We start from the raw sequence: 17115 nt of genomic DNA, 5'->3' as shown, positions 1-17115 counted from the left end.
CTTATCTCTCAAAGGGAAGCATGCCTTGAAGCCAGCTGTCAACTAGCTGCATTCTTATGGCAGGGTGAAGGTAGCCGTATTCTGAGACAGGAGGTTCCCAGATTACCACTCTACTGCACCTGGAGATACCCTCCAGGTCTGCATTGTTAACTTGCGTCTCAGAAGCCTCTGGCAAACGTCTCTGGTGAAGACGTGCGAAACTCACTCTGCAGGCAGTGTGGAACTGTGAGGGACTGAGGGTGAGCTCAACTCTCAGAAGTAAGATGTTTTTGGACAAGGCGTTCAACTACCTACTCACGTATGGAACTTAGTATGTAGCACCAGTCTACCCCAGGAATTACTAGGAAATCGCTTGATTGAGCTTGGAGGCACTCGTCTTGTGTGCCGGGAGATTCCAGTTACCTCTCCCAACACTTGCGTCAAGCAGCGAGCCTAGGCCTTTTGGAAGCGAAAGGTAGCGGCAGGCAGGAGGTAGGGTTACAGGCCATAAGCTCAACTCTCAGAAGTGTGTATGCATGGGAGGCAGATGTCTGCTACCCACTCGGACATGGGAGTTGGAACCTAGCTACACTCCTATTGAAGAAGGATGTTGGAAATCGCTGTATTCAACTCAGATACACGGGAGTTCAGGCCCAATGCTTACACATGCTTTTCCCACAACCTATCCCAGCCACTAACAGAAGGAGGTTAGCAGGTACGTCTACAGTCAGGTAGGATGCGGGAGGGTTCTGCCCTGTCCTCAGCTCTCACAGGGAAGCATGCCTAGAAGCCAGCTCTCAACTAGCTGCATTCTTATGACAGTGTGAAGGTAGCAGTATTCTGAGTAAGGAGGTTCCCAGATTACCACTCTACTGCACCTGGAGATACCGTCCAGGTCTGCATTGTTAACTTGCGTCTCAGAGGCCTCTGGCAAAAGTCTCTGGTGAAGACGTGGGAAACTCACTCTGCGGGCAGTGTGGAACTGTGAGGGACTGAGGGTGAGCTCAACTCTCAGCAGTAAGCTGATTTCGGACAAGGCGTTCAGCTACCTTCTCACATATGGAACTTAGTATGTAGCACCAGTCTACCCCAGGAATTACTAGGAAATCGCTGGATTGAGCTTGGAGGCACTCGTCTTGTGTGCCGGGAGATTCCAGTTACCTCTCCCAACACTTGCGTCAAGCAGCGAGCCTAGGCCTTTTGGAAGCGAAAGGTAGCGGCAGGCAGGAGGTAGGGTTACAGGCCATAAGCTCAACTCTCAGAAGTGTGTATGCATGGGAGGCAGATGTCTGCTACCCACTCGGACATGGGAGTTGGAACCTAGCTACACTCCTATTGAAGAAGGATGTTGGAAATCGCTGTATTCAACTCAGATACACGGGAGTTCAGGCCCAATGCTTACACATGCTTTTCCCACAACCTATCCCAGCCACTAACAGAAGGAGGTTAGCAGGTACGTCTACAGTCAGGTAGGATGCGGGAGGGTTCTGCCCTGTCCTCAGCTCTGACAGGGAAGCATGCCTAGAAGCCAGCTCTCAACTAGCTGCATTCTTATGACAGTGTGAAGGTAGCAGTATTCTGAGTAAGGAGGTTCCCAGATTACCACTCTACTGCACCTGGAGATACCGTCCAGGTCTGCATTATTAACTTGCGTCTCAGAGGCCTCTGGCAAAAGTCTCTGGTGAAGACGTGGGAAACTCACTCTGCGGGCAGTGTGGAACTGTGAGGGACTGAGGGTGAGCTCAACTCTCAGCAGTAAGCTGATTTCGGACAAGGCGTTCAGCTACCTTCTCACATATGGAACTTAGTATGTAGCACCAGTCTACCCCAGGAATTACTGGGAAATCGCTGGATTGAGCTTGGAGGCACTAATCTTGTGTGCCGGGAGATTCCAGTTACCTCTCCCAACACTTCTGTGAAGCAGCGAGCCTAGGCCTTTTGGAAGCGAAAGGTAGCGGCAGGCAGGAGGTAGGGTTACAGGCCATAAGCTCAACTCTCAGAAGTGTGTATGCATGGGAGGCAGATGTCTGCTACCCACTCGTACATGCGAGTGGGAACCTAGCTACACTCTGATGAAGAAGGACTTTGGAAATCGCTGTATTCAACTCAGATACACGTGGGTTCAGGCACAACGATTCCACATGCTTTTCTCACAACCTTTCCCTGCCACTAACATGAGGACGTTAGCAGCTCCTTCTACAGTCAAGCAGGATGCGGGAGGGTTGTCCCCTGTCCTTATCTCTCAAAGGGAAGCATGCCTTGAAGCCAGCTGTCAGCTAGCTGCATTCTTATGGCAGGGTGAAGGTAGCCGTATTCTGAGACTTGAGGTTCCCAGATTACCACTCTACTGCACCTGGAGATACCCTCCAGGTCTGCATTGTTAACTTGCGTCTCAGAAGCCTCTGGCAAACGTCTCTGGTGAAGACGTGCGAAACTCACTCTGCAGGCAGGGTGGAACTGTGAGGGACTGAGGGTGAGCTCAACTCTCAGAAGTAAGATGCTTTTGGACAAGGCGTTCAACTACCTACTCACGTATGGAACTTAGTATGTAGCACCAGTCTACCCCAGGAATTACTAGGAAATCGCTTGATTGAGCTTGGAGGCACTCGTCTTGTGTGCCGGGAGATTCCAGTTACCTCTCCCAACACTTGCGTCAAGCAGCGAGCCTAGGCCTTTTGGAAGCGAAAGGTAGCGGCAGGCAGGAGGTAGGGTTACAGGCCATAAGCTCAACTCTCAGAAGTGTGTATGCATGGGAGGCAGATGTCTGCTACCCACTCGGACATGGGAGTTGGAACCTAGCTACACTCCTATTGAAGAAGGATGTTGGAAATCGCTGTATTCAACTCAGATACACGGGAGTTCAGGCCCAATGCTTACACATGCTTTTCCCACAACCTATCCCAGCCACTAACAGAAGGAGGTTAGCAGGTACGTCTACAGTCAGGTAGGATGCGGGAGGGTTCTGCCCTGTCCTCAGCTCTGACAGGGAAGCATGCCTAGAAGCCAGCTCTCAACTAGCTGCATTCTTATGACAGTGTGAAGGTAGCAGTATTCTGAGTAAGGAGGTTCCCAGATTACCACTCTACTGCACCTGGAGATACCGTCCAGGTCTGCATTGTTAACTTGCGTCTCAGAGGCCTCTGGCAAAAGTCTCTGGTGAAGACGTGGGAAACTCACTCTGCGGGCAGTGTGGAACTGTGAGGGACTGAGGGTGAGCTCAACTCTCAGCAGTAAGCTGATTTCGGACAAGGCGTTCAGCTACCTTCTCACATATGGAACTTAGTATGTAGCACCAGTCTACCCCAGGAATTACTGGGAAATCGCTGGATTGAGCTTGGAGGCACTAATCTTGTGTGCCGGGAGATTCCAGTTACCTCTCCCAACACTTCTGTGAAGCAGCGAGCCTAGGCCTTTTGGAAGCGAAAGGTAGCTGCAGGCAGGAGGTTGGGTTACAGGCCATAAGTTCAACTCTCAGAAGTGGGTATGCATGGGAGGCAGATGTCTGCTACCCACTCGTACATGCGAGTGGGAACCTAGCTACACTCTGATGAAGAAGGACTTTGGAAATCGCTGTATTCAACTCAGATACACGTGGGTTCAGGCACAACGATTCCACATGCTTTTCTCACAACCTTTCCCTGCCACTAACATGAGGACGTTAGCAGCTCCTTCTACAGTCAAGCAGGATGCGGGAGGGTTGTGCCCTGTCCTTATCTCTCAAAGGGAAGCATGCCTTGAAGCCAGCTGTCAACTACCTGCATTCTTATGGCAGGGTGAAGGTAGCCGTATTCTGAGACAGGAGGTTCCCAGATTACCACTCTACTGCACCTGGAGATACCCTCCAGGTCTGCATTGTTAACTTGCGTCTCAGAAGCCTCTGGCAAACGTCTCTGGTGAAGACGTGCGAAACTCACTCTGCAGGCAGTGTGGAACTGTGAGGGACTGAGGGTGAGCTCAACTCTCAGAAGTAAGATGTTTTTGGACAAGGCGTTCAACTACCTACTCACGTATGGAACTTAGTATGTAGCACCAGTCTACCCCAGGAATTACTAGGAAATCGCTTGATTGAGCTTGGAGGCACTCGTCTTGTGTGCCGGGAGATTCCAGTTACCTCTCCCAACACTTGCGTCAAGCAGCGAGCCTAGGCCTTTTGGAAGCGAAAGGTAGCGGCAGGCAGGAGGTAGGGTTACAGGCCATAAGCTCAACTCTCAGAAGTGTGTATGCATGGGAGGCAGATGTCTGCTACCCACTCGGACATGGGAGTTGGAACCTAGCTACACTCCTATTGAAGAAGGATGTTGGAAATCGCTGTATTCAACTCAGATACACGGGAGTTCAGGCCCAATGCTTACACATGCTTTTCCCACAACCTATCCCAGCCACTAACAGAAGGAGGTTAGCAGGTACGTCTACAGTCAGGCAGGATGCGGGAGGGTTCTGCCCTGTCCTCAGCTCTCACAGGGAAGCATGCCTAGAAGCCAGCTCTCAACTAGCTGCATTCTTATGACAGTGTGAAGGTAGCAGTATTCTGAGTAAGGAGGTTCCCAGATTACCACTCTACTGCACCTGGAGATACCGTCCAGGTCTGCATTGTTAACTTGCGTCTCAGAGGCCTCTGGCAAAAGTCTCTGGTGAAGACGTGGGAAACTCACTCTGCGGGCAGTGTGGAACTGTGAGGGACTGAGGGTGAGCTCAACTCTCAGCAGTAAGATGATTTCGGACAAGGCGTTCAGCTACCTTCTCACATATGGAACTTAGTATGTAGCACCAGTCTACCCCAGGAATTACTAGGAAATCGCTGGATTGAGCTTGGAGGCACTCGTCTTGTGTGCCGGGAGATTCCAGTTACCTCTCCCAACACTTCTGTGAAGCAGCGAGCCTAGGCCTTTTGGAAGCGAAAGGTAGCGGCAGGCAGGAGGTAGGGTTTCAGGCCATAAGCTCAACTCTCAGAAGTGGGTATGCATGGGAGGCAGATGTCTGCTACCCACTCGTACATGCGAGTGGGAACCTAGCTACACTCTGATGAAGAAGGACTTTGGAAATCGCTGTATTCAACTCAGATACACGTGGGTTCAGGCACAACGATTCCACATGGTTTTCTCACAACCTTTCCCTGCCACTAACATGAGGACGTTAGCAGCTCCTTCTACAGTCAAGCAGGATGCGGGAGGGTTGTCCCCTGTCCTTAGCTCTCACAGGGAAGCATGCCTTGAAGCCAGCTGTCAACTAGCTGCATTCTTATGGCAGGGTGAAGGTAGCCGTATTCTGAGACAGGAGGTTCCCAGATTACCACTCTACTGCACCTGGAGATACCCTCCAGGTCTGCATTGTTAAGTTGCGTCTCAGAAGCCTCTGGCAAACGTCTCTGGTGAAGACGTGCGAAACTCACTCTGCAGGCAGTGTGGAACTGTGAGGGACTGAGGTTGAGCTGAACTCTCAGAAGTAAGATGTTTTTGGACAAGGCCTTCAACTACCGACTCACGTATGGAACTTAGTATGTAGCACCAGTCTACCCCAGGAATTACTAGGAAATCGCTTGATTGAGCTTGGAGGCACTCGTCTTGTGTGCCGGGAGATTCCAGTTACCTCTCCCAACACTTGCGTCAAGCAGCGAGCCTAGGCCTTTTGGAAGCGAAAGGTAGCGGCAGGCAGGAGGTAGGGTTCCAGGCCATAAGCTCAACTCTCAGAAGTGTGTATGCATGGGAGGCAGATGTCTGCTACCACTCGGACATGGGAGTTGGAACCTAGCTACACTCCTATTGAAGAAGGATGTTGGAAATCGCTGTATTCAACTCAGATACACGGGAGTTCAGGCCCAATGCTTACACATGCTTTTCCCACAACCTATCCCAGCCACTAACATAAGGAGGTTAGCAGGTACGTCTACAGTCAGGCAGGATGCGGGAGGGTTCTGCCCTGTCCTCAGCTCTCACAGGGAAGCATGCCAAGTAGCCAGCTCTCAACTAGCTGCATTCTTATGACAGTGTGAAGGTAGCAGTATTCTGAGTAAGGAGGTTCCCAGATTACCACTCTACTGCACCTGGAGATACCGTCCAGGTCTGCATTGTTAACTTGCGTCTCAGAGGCCTCTGGCAAAAGTCTCTGGTGAAGACGTGGGAAACTCACTCTGCGGGCAGTGTGGAACTGTGAGGGACTGAGGGTGAGCTCAACTCTCAGCAGTAAGATGATTTCGGACAAGGCGTTCAGCTACCTTCTCACATATGGAACTTAGTATGTAGCACCAGTCTACCCCAGGAATTACTGGGAAATCGCTGGATTGAGCTTGGAGGCACTAATCTTGTGTGCCGGGAGATTCCAGTTACCTCTCCCAACACTTCTGTGAAGCAGCGAGCCTAGGCCTTTTGGAAGCGAAAGGTAGCTGCAGGCAGGAGGTTGGGTTACAGGCCATAAGCTCAACTCTCAGAAGTGGGTATGCATGGGAGGCAGATGTCTGCTACCCACTCGTACAAGCGAGTGGGAACCTAGCTACACTCTGATGAAGAAGGACTTTGGAAATCGCTGTATTCAACTCAGATACACGTGGGTTCAGGCACAACGATTCCACATGCTTTTCTCACAACCTTTCCCTGCCACTAACATGAGGACGTTAGCAGCTCCTTCTACAGTCAAGCAGGATGCGGGAGGGTTGTGGCCTGTCCTTAGCTCTCACAGGGAAGCATGCCTTGAAGCCAGCTGTCAACTAGCTGCATTCTTATGGCAGGGTTAAGGTAGCAGTATTCTGAGACAGGAGGTTCCCAGATTACCACTCTACTGCACCTGGAGATACCCTCCAGGTCTGCATTGTTAACTTGTGTCTCAGAAGCCTAAGGCAAACTTCTCTGGTGAAGACGTGCGAAACTCACTCTGCAGGCAGGGTGGAACTGTGAGGGACTGAGGGTGAGCTCAACTCTCAGAAGTAAGATGTTTTTGGACAAGGCCTTCAACTACCTACTCACGTATGGAACTTAGTATGTAGCACCAGTCTACCCCAGGAATTACTAGGAAATCGCTTGATTGAGCTTGGAGGCACTCGTCTTGTGTGCCGGGAGATTCCAGTTACCTCTCCCAACACTTGCGTCAAGCAGCGAGCCTAGGCCTTTTGGAAGCGAAAGGTAGCGGCAGGCAGGAGGTAGGGTTACAGGCCATAAGCTCAACTCTCAGAAGTGTGTATGCATGGGAGGCAGATGTCTGCTACCACTCGGACATGGGAGTTGGAACCTAGCTACACTCCTATTGAAGAAGGATGTTGGAAATCGCTGTATTCAACTCAGATACACGGGAGTTCAGGCCCAATGCTTACACATGCTTTTCCCACAACCTATCCCAGCCACTAACAGAAGGAAGTTAGCAGGTACGTCTACAGTCAGGCAGGATGCGGGAGGGTTCTGCCCTGTCCTCAGCTCTCACAGGGAAGCATGCCAAGAAGCCAGCTCTCAACTAGCTGCATTCTTATGACAGTGTGAAGGTAGCAGTATTCTGAGTAAGGAGGTTCCCAGATTACCCCTCTACTGCACCTGGAGATACCGTCTAGGTCTGCATTAACTTGCGTCTCAGAGGCCTCTGGCAAAAGTCTCAGGTGAAGACGTGGGAAACTCACTCTGCGGGCAGTGTGGAACTGTGAGGGACTGAGGGTGAGCTCAACTCTCAGCAGTAAGATAATTTCGGACAAGGCGTTCAGCTACCTTCTCACATATGGAACTTAGTATGTAGCACCAGTCTACCCCAGGAATTACTGGGAAATCGCTGGATTGAGCTTGGAGGCACTAATCTTGTGTGCCGGGAGATTCCAGTTACCTCTCCCAACACTTCGGTGAAGCAGCAAGCCTAGGCCTTTTGGAAGCGAAAGGTAGCTGCAGGCAGGAGGTTGGGTTACAGGCCATAAGCTCAACTCTCAGAAGTGGGTATGCATGGGAGGCAGATGTCTGCTACCCACTCGTACATGCGAGTGGGAACCTAGCTACACTCTGATGAAGAAGGACTTTGGAAATCGCTGTATTCAACTCAGATACACGTGGGTTCAGGCACAACGATTCCACATGCTTTTCTCACAACCTTTCCCTGCCACTAACATGAGGACGTTAGCAGCTCCTTCTACAGTCAAGCAGGATGCGGGAGGGTTGTGCCCTGTCCTTAGCTCTCACAGGGAAGCATGCCTTGAAGCCAGCTGTCAACTAGCTGCATTCTTATGGCACGGTGAAGGTAGCCGTATTCTGAGACAGGAGGTTCCCAGATTACCACTCTACTGCACCTGGAGATACCCTCCAGGTCTGCATTGTTAACTTGCGTCTCAGAAGCCTCTGGCAAACGTCTCTGGTGAAGACGTGCGAAACTCACTCTGCAGGCAGTGTGGAACTGTGAGGGACTGAGGGTGAGCTCAACTCTCAGAAGTAAGATGTTTTTGGACAAGGCCTTCAACTACCTACTCACGTATGGAACTTATTATGTAGCACCAGTCTACCCCAGGAATTACTAGGAAATCGCTTGATTGAGCTTGGAGGCACTCGTCTTGTGTGCCGGGAGATTCCAGTTACCTCTCCCAACACTTGCGTCAAGCAGCGAGCCTAGGCCTTTTGGAAGCGAAAGGTAGCGGCAGGCAGGAGGTAGGGTTACAGGCCATAAGCTCAACTCTCAGAAGTGTGTATGCATGGGAGGCAGATGTCTGCTACCCACTCGGACATGGGAGTTGGAACCTAGCTACACTCCTATTGAAGAAGGATGTTGGAAATCGCTGTATTCAACTCAGATACACGGGAGTTCAGGCCCAATGCTTACACATGCTTTTCCCACAACCTATCCCAGCCACTAACAGAAGGAGGTTAGCAGGTACGTCTACAGTCAGGTAGGATGCGGGAGGGTTCTGCCCTGTCCTCAGCTCTCACAGGGAAGCATGCCTAGAAGCCAGCTCTCAACTAGCTGCATTCTTATGACAGTGTGAAGGTAGCAGTATTCTGAGTAAGGAGGTTCCCAGATTACCACTCTACTGCACCTGGAGATACCGTCCAGGTCTGCATTGTTAACTTGCGTCTCAGAGGCCTCTGGCAAAAGTCTCTGGTGAAGACGTGGGAAACTCACTCTGCAGGCAGTGTGGAACTGTGAGGGACTGAGGGTGAGCTCAACTCTCAGCAGTAAGCTGATTTCGGACAAGGCGTTCAGCTACCTTCTCACATATGGAACTTAGTATGTAGCACCAGTCTACCCCAGGAATTACTGGGAAATCGCTGAATTGAGCTGGGAGGCACTAATCTTGTGTGCCGGGAGATTCCAGTTACCTCTCCCAACACTTCGGTGAAGCAGCGAGCCTAGGCCTTTTGGAAGCGAAAGGTAGCTGCAGGCAGGATGTTGGTTTACAGGCCATAAGCTCAACTCTCAGAAGTGGGTATGCATGGGAGGCAGATGTCTGCTACCCACTCGTACATGCGAGTGGGAACCTAGCTACACTCTGATGAAGAAGGACTTTGGAAATCGCTGTATTCAACTCAGATACACGTGGGTTCAGGCACAACGATTCCACATGCTTTTCTCACAACCTTTCCCTGCCACTAACATGAGGACGTTAGCAGCTCCTTCTACAGTCAAGCAATATGCGGGAGGGTTGTCCCCTGTCCTTATCTCTCAAAGGGAAGCATGCCTTGAAGCCAGCTGTCAACTAGCTGCATTCTTATGGCAGGGTGAAGGTAGCCGTATTCTGAGACAGGAGGTTCCCAGATTACCACTCTACTGCACCTGGAGATACCCTCCAGGTCTGCATTGTTAACTTGCGTCTCAGAAGCCTCTGGCAAACGTCTCTGGTGAAGACGTGCGAAACTCACTCTGCAGGCAGTGTGGAACTGTGAGGGACTGAGGTTGAGCTCAACTCTCAGAAGTAAGATGTTTTTGGACAAGGCCTTCAACTACCTACTCACGTATGGAACTTAGTATGTAGCACCAGTCTACCCCAGGAATTACTAGGAAATCGCTTGATTGAGCTTGGAGGCACTCGTCTTGTGTGCCGGGAGATTCCAGTTACCTCTCCCAACACTTGCGTCAAGCAGCGAGCCTAGGCCTTTTGGAAGCGAAAGGTAGCGGCAGGCAGGAGGTAGGGTTACAGGCCATAAGCTCAACTCTCAGAAGTGTGTATGCATGGGAGGCAGATGTCTGCTACCACTCGGACATGGGAGTTGGAACCTAGCTACACTCCTATTGAAGAAGGATGTTGGAAATCGCTGTATTCAACTCAGATACACGGGAGTTCAGGCCCAATGCTTACACATGCTTTTCCCACAACCTATCCCAGCCACTAACAGAAGGAGGTTAGCAGGTACGTCTACAGTCAGGCAGGATGCGGGAGGGTTCTGCCCTGTCCTCAGCTCTCACAGGGAAGCATGCCAAGAAGCCAGCTCTCAACTAGCTGCATTCTTATGACAGTGTGAATGTAGCAGTATTCTGAGTAAGGAGGTTCCCAGATTACCCCTCTACTGCACCTGGAGATACCGTCTAGGTCTGCATTGTTAACTTGCGTCTCAGAGGCCTCTGGCAAAAGTCTCAGGTGAAGACGTGGGAAACTCACTCTGCGGGCAGTGTGGAACTGTGAGGGACTGAGGGTGAGCTCAACTCTCAGAAGTAAGATAATTTCGGACAAGGCGTTCAGCTACCTTCTCACATATGGAACTTAGTATGTAGCACCAGTCTACCCCAGGAATTACTGGGAAATCGCTGGATTGAGCTTGGAGGCACTAATCTTGTGTGCCGGGAGATTCCAGTTACCTCTCCCAACACTTCGGTGAAGCAGCGAGCCTAGGCCTTTTGGAAGCGAAAGGTAGCTGCAGGCAGGAGGTTGGGTTACAGGCCATAAGCTCAACTCTCAGAAGTGGGTATGCATGGGAGGCAGATGTCTGCTACCCACTCGTACATGCGAGTGGGAACCTAGCTACACTCTGATGAAGAAGGACTTTGGAAATCGCTGTATTCAACTCAGATACACGTGGGTTCAGGCACAACGATTCCACATGCTTTTCTCACAACCTTTCCCTGCCACTAACATGAGGACGTTAGCAGCTCCTTCTACAGTCAAGCAGGATGCGGGAGGGATGTGCCCTGTCCTTAGCTCTCACAGGGAAGCATGCCTTGAAGCCAGCTGTCAACTAGCTGCATTCTTATGGCACGGTGAAGGTAGCCGTATTCTGAGACAGGAGGTTCCCAGATTACCACTCTACTGCACCTGGAGATACCCTCCAGGTCTGCATTGTTAACTTGCGTCTCAGAAGCCTCTGGCAAACGTCTCTGGTGAAGACGTGCGAAACTCACTCTGCAGGCAGTGTGGAACTGTGAGGGACTGAGGGTGAGCTCAACTCTCAGAAGTAAGATGTTTTTGGACAAGGCCTTCAACTACCTACTCACGTATGGAACTTAGTATGTAGCACCAGTCTACCCCAGGAATTACTAGGAAATCGCTTGATTGAGCTTGGAGGCACTCGTCTTGTGTGCCGGGAGATTCCAGTTACCTCTCCCAACACTTGCGTCAAGCAGCGAGCCTAGGCCTTTTGGAAGCGAAAGGTAGCGGCAGGCAGGAGGTAGGGTTACAGGCCATAAGCTCAACTCTCAGAAGTGTGTATGCATGGGAGGCAGATGTCTGCTACCCACTCGGACATGGGAGTTGGAACCTAGCTACACTCCTATTGAAGAAGGATGTTGGAAATCGCTGTATTCAACTCAGATACACGGGAGTTCAGGCCCAATGCTTACACATGCTTTTCCCACAACCTATCCCAGCCACTAACAGAAGGAGGTTAGCAGGTACGTCTACAGTCAGGTAGGATGCGGGAGGGTTCTGCCCTGTCCTCAGCTCTCACAGGGAAGCATGCCTAGAAGCCAGCTCTCAACTAGCTGCATTCTTATGACAGTGTGAAGGTAGCAGTATTCTGAGTAAGGAGGTTCCCAGATTACCACTCTACTGCACCTGGAGATACCGTCCAGGTCTGCATTGTTAACTTGCGTCTCAGAGGCCTCTGGCAAAAGTCTCTGGTGAAGACGTGGGAAACTCACTCTGCGGGCAGTGTGGAACTGTGAGGGACTGAGGGTGAGCTCAACTCTCAGCAGTAAGATGATTTCGGACAAGGCGTTCAGCTACCTTCTCACATATGGAACTTAGTATGTAGCACCAGTCTACCCCAGGAATTACTAGGAAATCGCTGGATTGAGCTTGGAGGCACTCGTCTTGTGTGCCGGGAGATTCCAGTTACCTCTCACAACACTTCTGTGAAGCAGCGAGCCTAGGCCTTTTGGAAGCGAAAGGTAGCGGCAGGCAGGAGGTAGGGTTACAGGCCATAAGCTCAAATCTCAGAAGTGGGTATGCATGGGAGGCAGATGTCTGCTACCCACTCGTACATGCGAGTGGGAACCTAGCTACACTCTGATGAAGAAGGACTTTGGAAATCGCTGTATTCAACTCAGATACACGTGGGTTCAGGCACAACGATTCCACATGCTTTTCTCACAACCTTTCCCTGCCACTAACATGAGGACGTTAGCAGCTCCTTCTACAGTCAAGCAGGATGCGGGAGGGTTGTCCCCTGTCCTTAGCTCTCAAAGGGAAGCATGCCTTGAAGCCAGCTGTCAGCTAGCTGCATTCTTATGGCAGGGTGAAGGTAGCAGTATTCTGAGACAGGAGGTTCCCAGATTACCACTCTACTGCACCTGGAGATACCCTCCAGGTCTGCATTGTTAACTTGCGTCTCAGAAGCCTCTGGCAAACGTCTCTGGTGAAGACGTGCGAAACTCACTCTGCAGGCAGTGTGGAACTGTGAGGGTCTGAGGTTGAGCTCAACTCTCAGAAGTAAGATGTTTTTGGACAAGGCGTTCAACTACCTACTCACGTATGGAACTTAGTATGTAGCACCAGTCTACCCCAGGAATTACTAGGAAATCGCTTGATTGAGCTTGGAGGCACTCGTCTTGTGTGCCGGGAGATTCCAGTTACCTCTCCCAACACTTGCGTCAAGCAGCGAGCCTAGGCCTTTTGGAAGCGAAAGGTAGCGGCAGGCAGGAGGTAGGGTTACAGGCCATAAGCTCAACTCTCAGAAGTGTGTATGCATGGGAGGCAGATGTCTGCTACCACTCGGACATGGGAGTTGGAACCTAGCTACACTCCTATTGAAGAAGGATGTTGGAAATCGCTGTATTCAACTCAGATACACGGGATTTCAGGCCCAATGCTTACACATGCTTTTCCCACAACCTATCCCAGCCACTAACAGAAGGAGGTTAGCAGGTACGTCTACAGTCAGGCAGGATGCGGGAGGGTTCTGCCCTGTCCTCAGCTCTCACAGGGAAGCATGCCAAGAAGCCAGCTCTCAACTAGCTGCATTCTTATGACAGTGTGAAGGTAGCAGTATTCTGAGTAAGGAGGTTCCCAGATTACCACTCTACTGCACCTGGAGATACCGTCCAGGTCTGCATTGTTAACTTGCGTCTCAGAGGCCTCTGGCAAAAGTCTCAGGTGAAGACGTGGGAAACTCACTCTGCGGGCAGTGTGGAACTGTGAGGGACTGAGGGTGAGCTCAACTCTCAGCAGTAAGCTGATTTCGGACAAGGCGTTCAGCTACCTTCTCACATATGGAACTTAGTATGTAGCACCAGTCTACCCCAGGAATTACTGGGAAATCGCTGGATTGAGCTGGGAGGCACTAATCTTGTGTGCCGGGAGATTCCAGTTACCTCTCCCAACACTTCGGTGAAGCAGCGAGCCTAGGCCTTTTGGAAGCGAAAGGTAGCTGCAGGCAGGATGTTGGTTTACAGGCCATAAGCTCAACTCTCAGAAGTGGGTATGCATGGGAGGCAGATGTCTGCTACCCACTCGTACATGCGAGTGGGAACCTAGCTACACTCTGATGAAGAAGGACTTTGGAAATCGCTGTATTCAACTCAGATACACGTGGGTTCAGGCACAACGATTCCACATGCTTTTCTCACAACCTTTCCCTGCCACTAACATGAGGACGTTAGCAGCTCCTTCTACAGTCAAGCAGGATGCGGGAGGGTTGTCCCCTGTCCTTATCTCTCAAAGGGAAGCATGCCTTGAAGCCAGCTGTCAGCTAGCTGCATTCTTATGGCAGGGTGAAGGTAGCAGTATTCTGAGACAGGAGGTTCCCAGATTACCACTCTACTGCACCTGGAGATACCCTCCAGGTCTGCATTGTTAACTTGCGTCTCAGAAGCCTCTGGCAAACGTCTCTGGTGAAGACGTGCGAAACTCACTCTGCAGGCAGTGTGGAACTGTGAGGGACTGAGGTTGAGCTCAACTCTCAGAAGTAAGATGTTTTTGGACAAGGCCTTCAACTACCTACTCACGTATGGAACTTAGTATGTAGCACCAGTCTACCCCAGGAATTACTAGGAAATCGCTTGATTGAGCTTGGAGGCACTCGTCTTGTGTGCCGGGAGATTCCAGTTACCTCTCCCAACACTTGCGTCAAGCAGCTAGCCTAGGCCTTTTGGAAGCGAAAGGTAGCGGCAGGCAGGAGGTAGGGTTACAGGCCATAAGCTCAACTCTCAGAAGTGTGTATGCATGGGAGGCAGATGTCTGCTACCCACTCGGACATGGGAGTTGGAACCTAGCTACACTCCTATTGAAGAAGGATGTTGGAAATCGCTGTATTCAACTCAGATACACGGGAGTTCAGGCCCAATGCTTACACATGCTTTTCCCACAACCTATCCCAGCCACTAACAGAAGGAGGTTAGCAGGTACGTCTACAGTCAGGTAGGATGCGGGAGGGTTCTGCCCTGTCCTCAGCTCTCACAGGGAAGCATGCCTAGAAGCCAGCTCTCAACTAGCTGCATTCTTATGACAGTGTGAAGGTAGCAGTATTCTGAGTAAGGAGGTTCCCAGATTACCACTCTACTGCACCTGGAGATACCGTCCAGGTCTGCATTGTTAACTTGCGTCTCAGAAGCCTCTGGCAAAAGTCTCTGGTGAAGACGTGGGAAACTCACTCTGCGGGCAGTGTGGAACTGTGAGGGACTGAGGGTGAGCTCAACTCTCAGCAGTAAGATGATTTCGGACAAGGCGTTCAGCTACCTTCTCACATATGGAACTTAGTATGTAGCACCAGTCTACCCCAGGAATTACTAGGAAATCGCTGGATTGAGCTTGGAGGCACTCGTCTTGTGTGCCGGGAGATTCCAGTTACCTCTCCCAACACTTCTGTGAAGCAGCGAGCCTAGGCCTTTTGGAAGCGAAAGGTAGCGGCAGGCAGGAGGTAGGGTTACAGGCCATAAGCTCAACTCTCAGAAGTGGGTATGCATGGGAGGCAGATGTCTGCTACCCACTCGTACAAGCGAGTGGGAACCTAGCTACACTCTGATGAAGAAGGACTTTGGAAATCGCTGTATTCAACTCAGATACACGTGGGTTCAGGCACAACGATTCCACATGCTTTTCTCACAACCTTTCCCTGCCACTAAGATGAGGACGTTAGCAGCTCCTTCTACAGTCAAGCAGGATGCGGGAGGGTTGTGCCCTGTCTTTATCTCTCAAAGGGAAGCATGCCTTGAAGCCAGCTGTCAACTAGCTGCATTCTTATGGCAGGGTGAAGGTAGCCGTATTCTGAGACAGGAGGTTCCCAGATTACCACTCTACTGCACCTGGAGATACCCTCCAGGTCTGCATTGTTAACTTGCGTCTCAGAAGCCTCTGGCAAACGTCTCTGGTGAAGACGTGCGAAACTCACTCTGCAGGCAGTGTGGAACTGTGAGGGACTGAGGGTGAGCTCAACTCTCAGAAGTAAGATGTTTTTGGACAAGGCGTTCAACTACCTACTCACGTATGGAACTTAGTATGTAGCACCAGTCTACCCCAGGAATTACTAGGAAATCGCTTGATTGAGCTTGGAGGCACTCGTCTTGTGTGCCGGGAGATTCCAGTTACCTCTCCCAACACTTGCGTCAAGCAGCGAGCCTAGGCCTTTTGGAAGCGAAAGGTAGCGGCAGGCAGGAGGTAGGGTTACAGGCCATAAGCTCAACTCTCAGAAGTGGGTATGCATGGGAGGCAGATGTCTGCTACCCACTCGTACATGCGAGTGGGAACCTAGCTACACTCTGATGAAGAAGGACTTTGGAAATCGCTGTATTCAACTCAGATACACGTGGGTTCAGGCACAACGATTCCACATGCTTTTCTCACAACCTTTCCCTGCCACTAACATGAGGACGTTAGCAGCTCCTTCTACAGTCAAGCAGGATGCGGGAGGGTTGTCCCCTGTCCTTGTCTCTCAAAGGGAAGCATGCCTTGAAGCCAGCTGTCAGCTAGCTGCATTCTTATGGCAGGGTGAAGGTAGCAGTATTCTGAGACAGGAGGTTCCCAGATTACCACTCTACTGCACCTGGAGATACCCTCCAGGTCTGCATTGTTAACTTCCGTCTCAGAAGCCTCTGGCAAACGTCTCTGGTGAATACGTGCAAAACTCACTCTGCAGGCAGTGTGGAACTGTGAGGCTCTGAGGTTGAGCTCAACTCTCAGAAGTAAGATGTTTTTGGACAAGGCCTTCAACTACCTACTCACGTATGGAACTTAGTATGTAGCACCAGTCTACCCCAGGAATTACTAGGAAATCGCTTGATTGAGCTTGGAGGCACTCGTCTTGTGTGCCGGGAGATTCCAGTTACCTCTCCCAACACTTGCGTCAAGCAGCGATCCTAGGCCTTTTGGAAGCGAAAGGTAGCGGCAGGCAGGAGGTAGGGTTACAGGCCATAAGCTCAACTCTCAGAAGTGTGTATGCATGGGAGGCAGATGTCTGCTACCACTCGGACATGGGAGTTGGAACCTAGCTACACTCCTATTGAAGAAGGATGTTGGAAATCGCTGTATTCAACTCAGATACACGGGAGTTCAGGCCCAATGCTTACACATGCTTTTCCCACAACCTATCCCAGCCACTAACAGAAGGAGGTTAGCAGGTACGTCTACAGTCAGGCAGGATGCGGGAGGGTTCTGCCCTGTCCTCAGCTCTCACAGGGAAGCATGCCAAGAAGCCAGCTCTCAACTAGCTGCATTCTTATGACAGTGTGAAGGTAGCAGTATTCTGAGTAAGGAGGTTCCCAGATTACCCCTCTACTGCACCTGGAGATACCGTCTAGGTCTGCAATAACTTGCGTCTCAGA

Source organism: Canis aureus, chromosome 11 (genome assembly GCF_053574225.1).
Source record: "Canis aureus isolate CA01 chromosome 11, VMU_Caureus_v.1.0, whole genome shotgun sequence".
NCBI lineage: Eukaryota > Metazoa > Chordata > Mammalia > Carnivora > Canidae > Canis > Canis aureus.
This window is presented reverse-complemented; position numbering follows the sequence as displayed.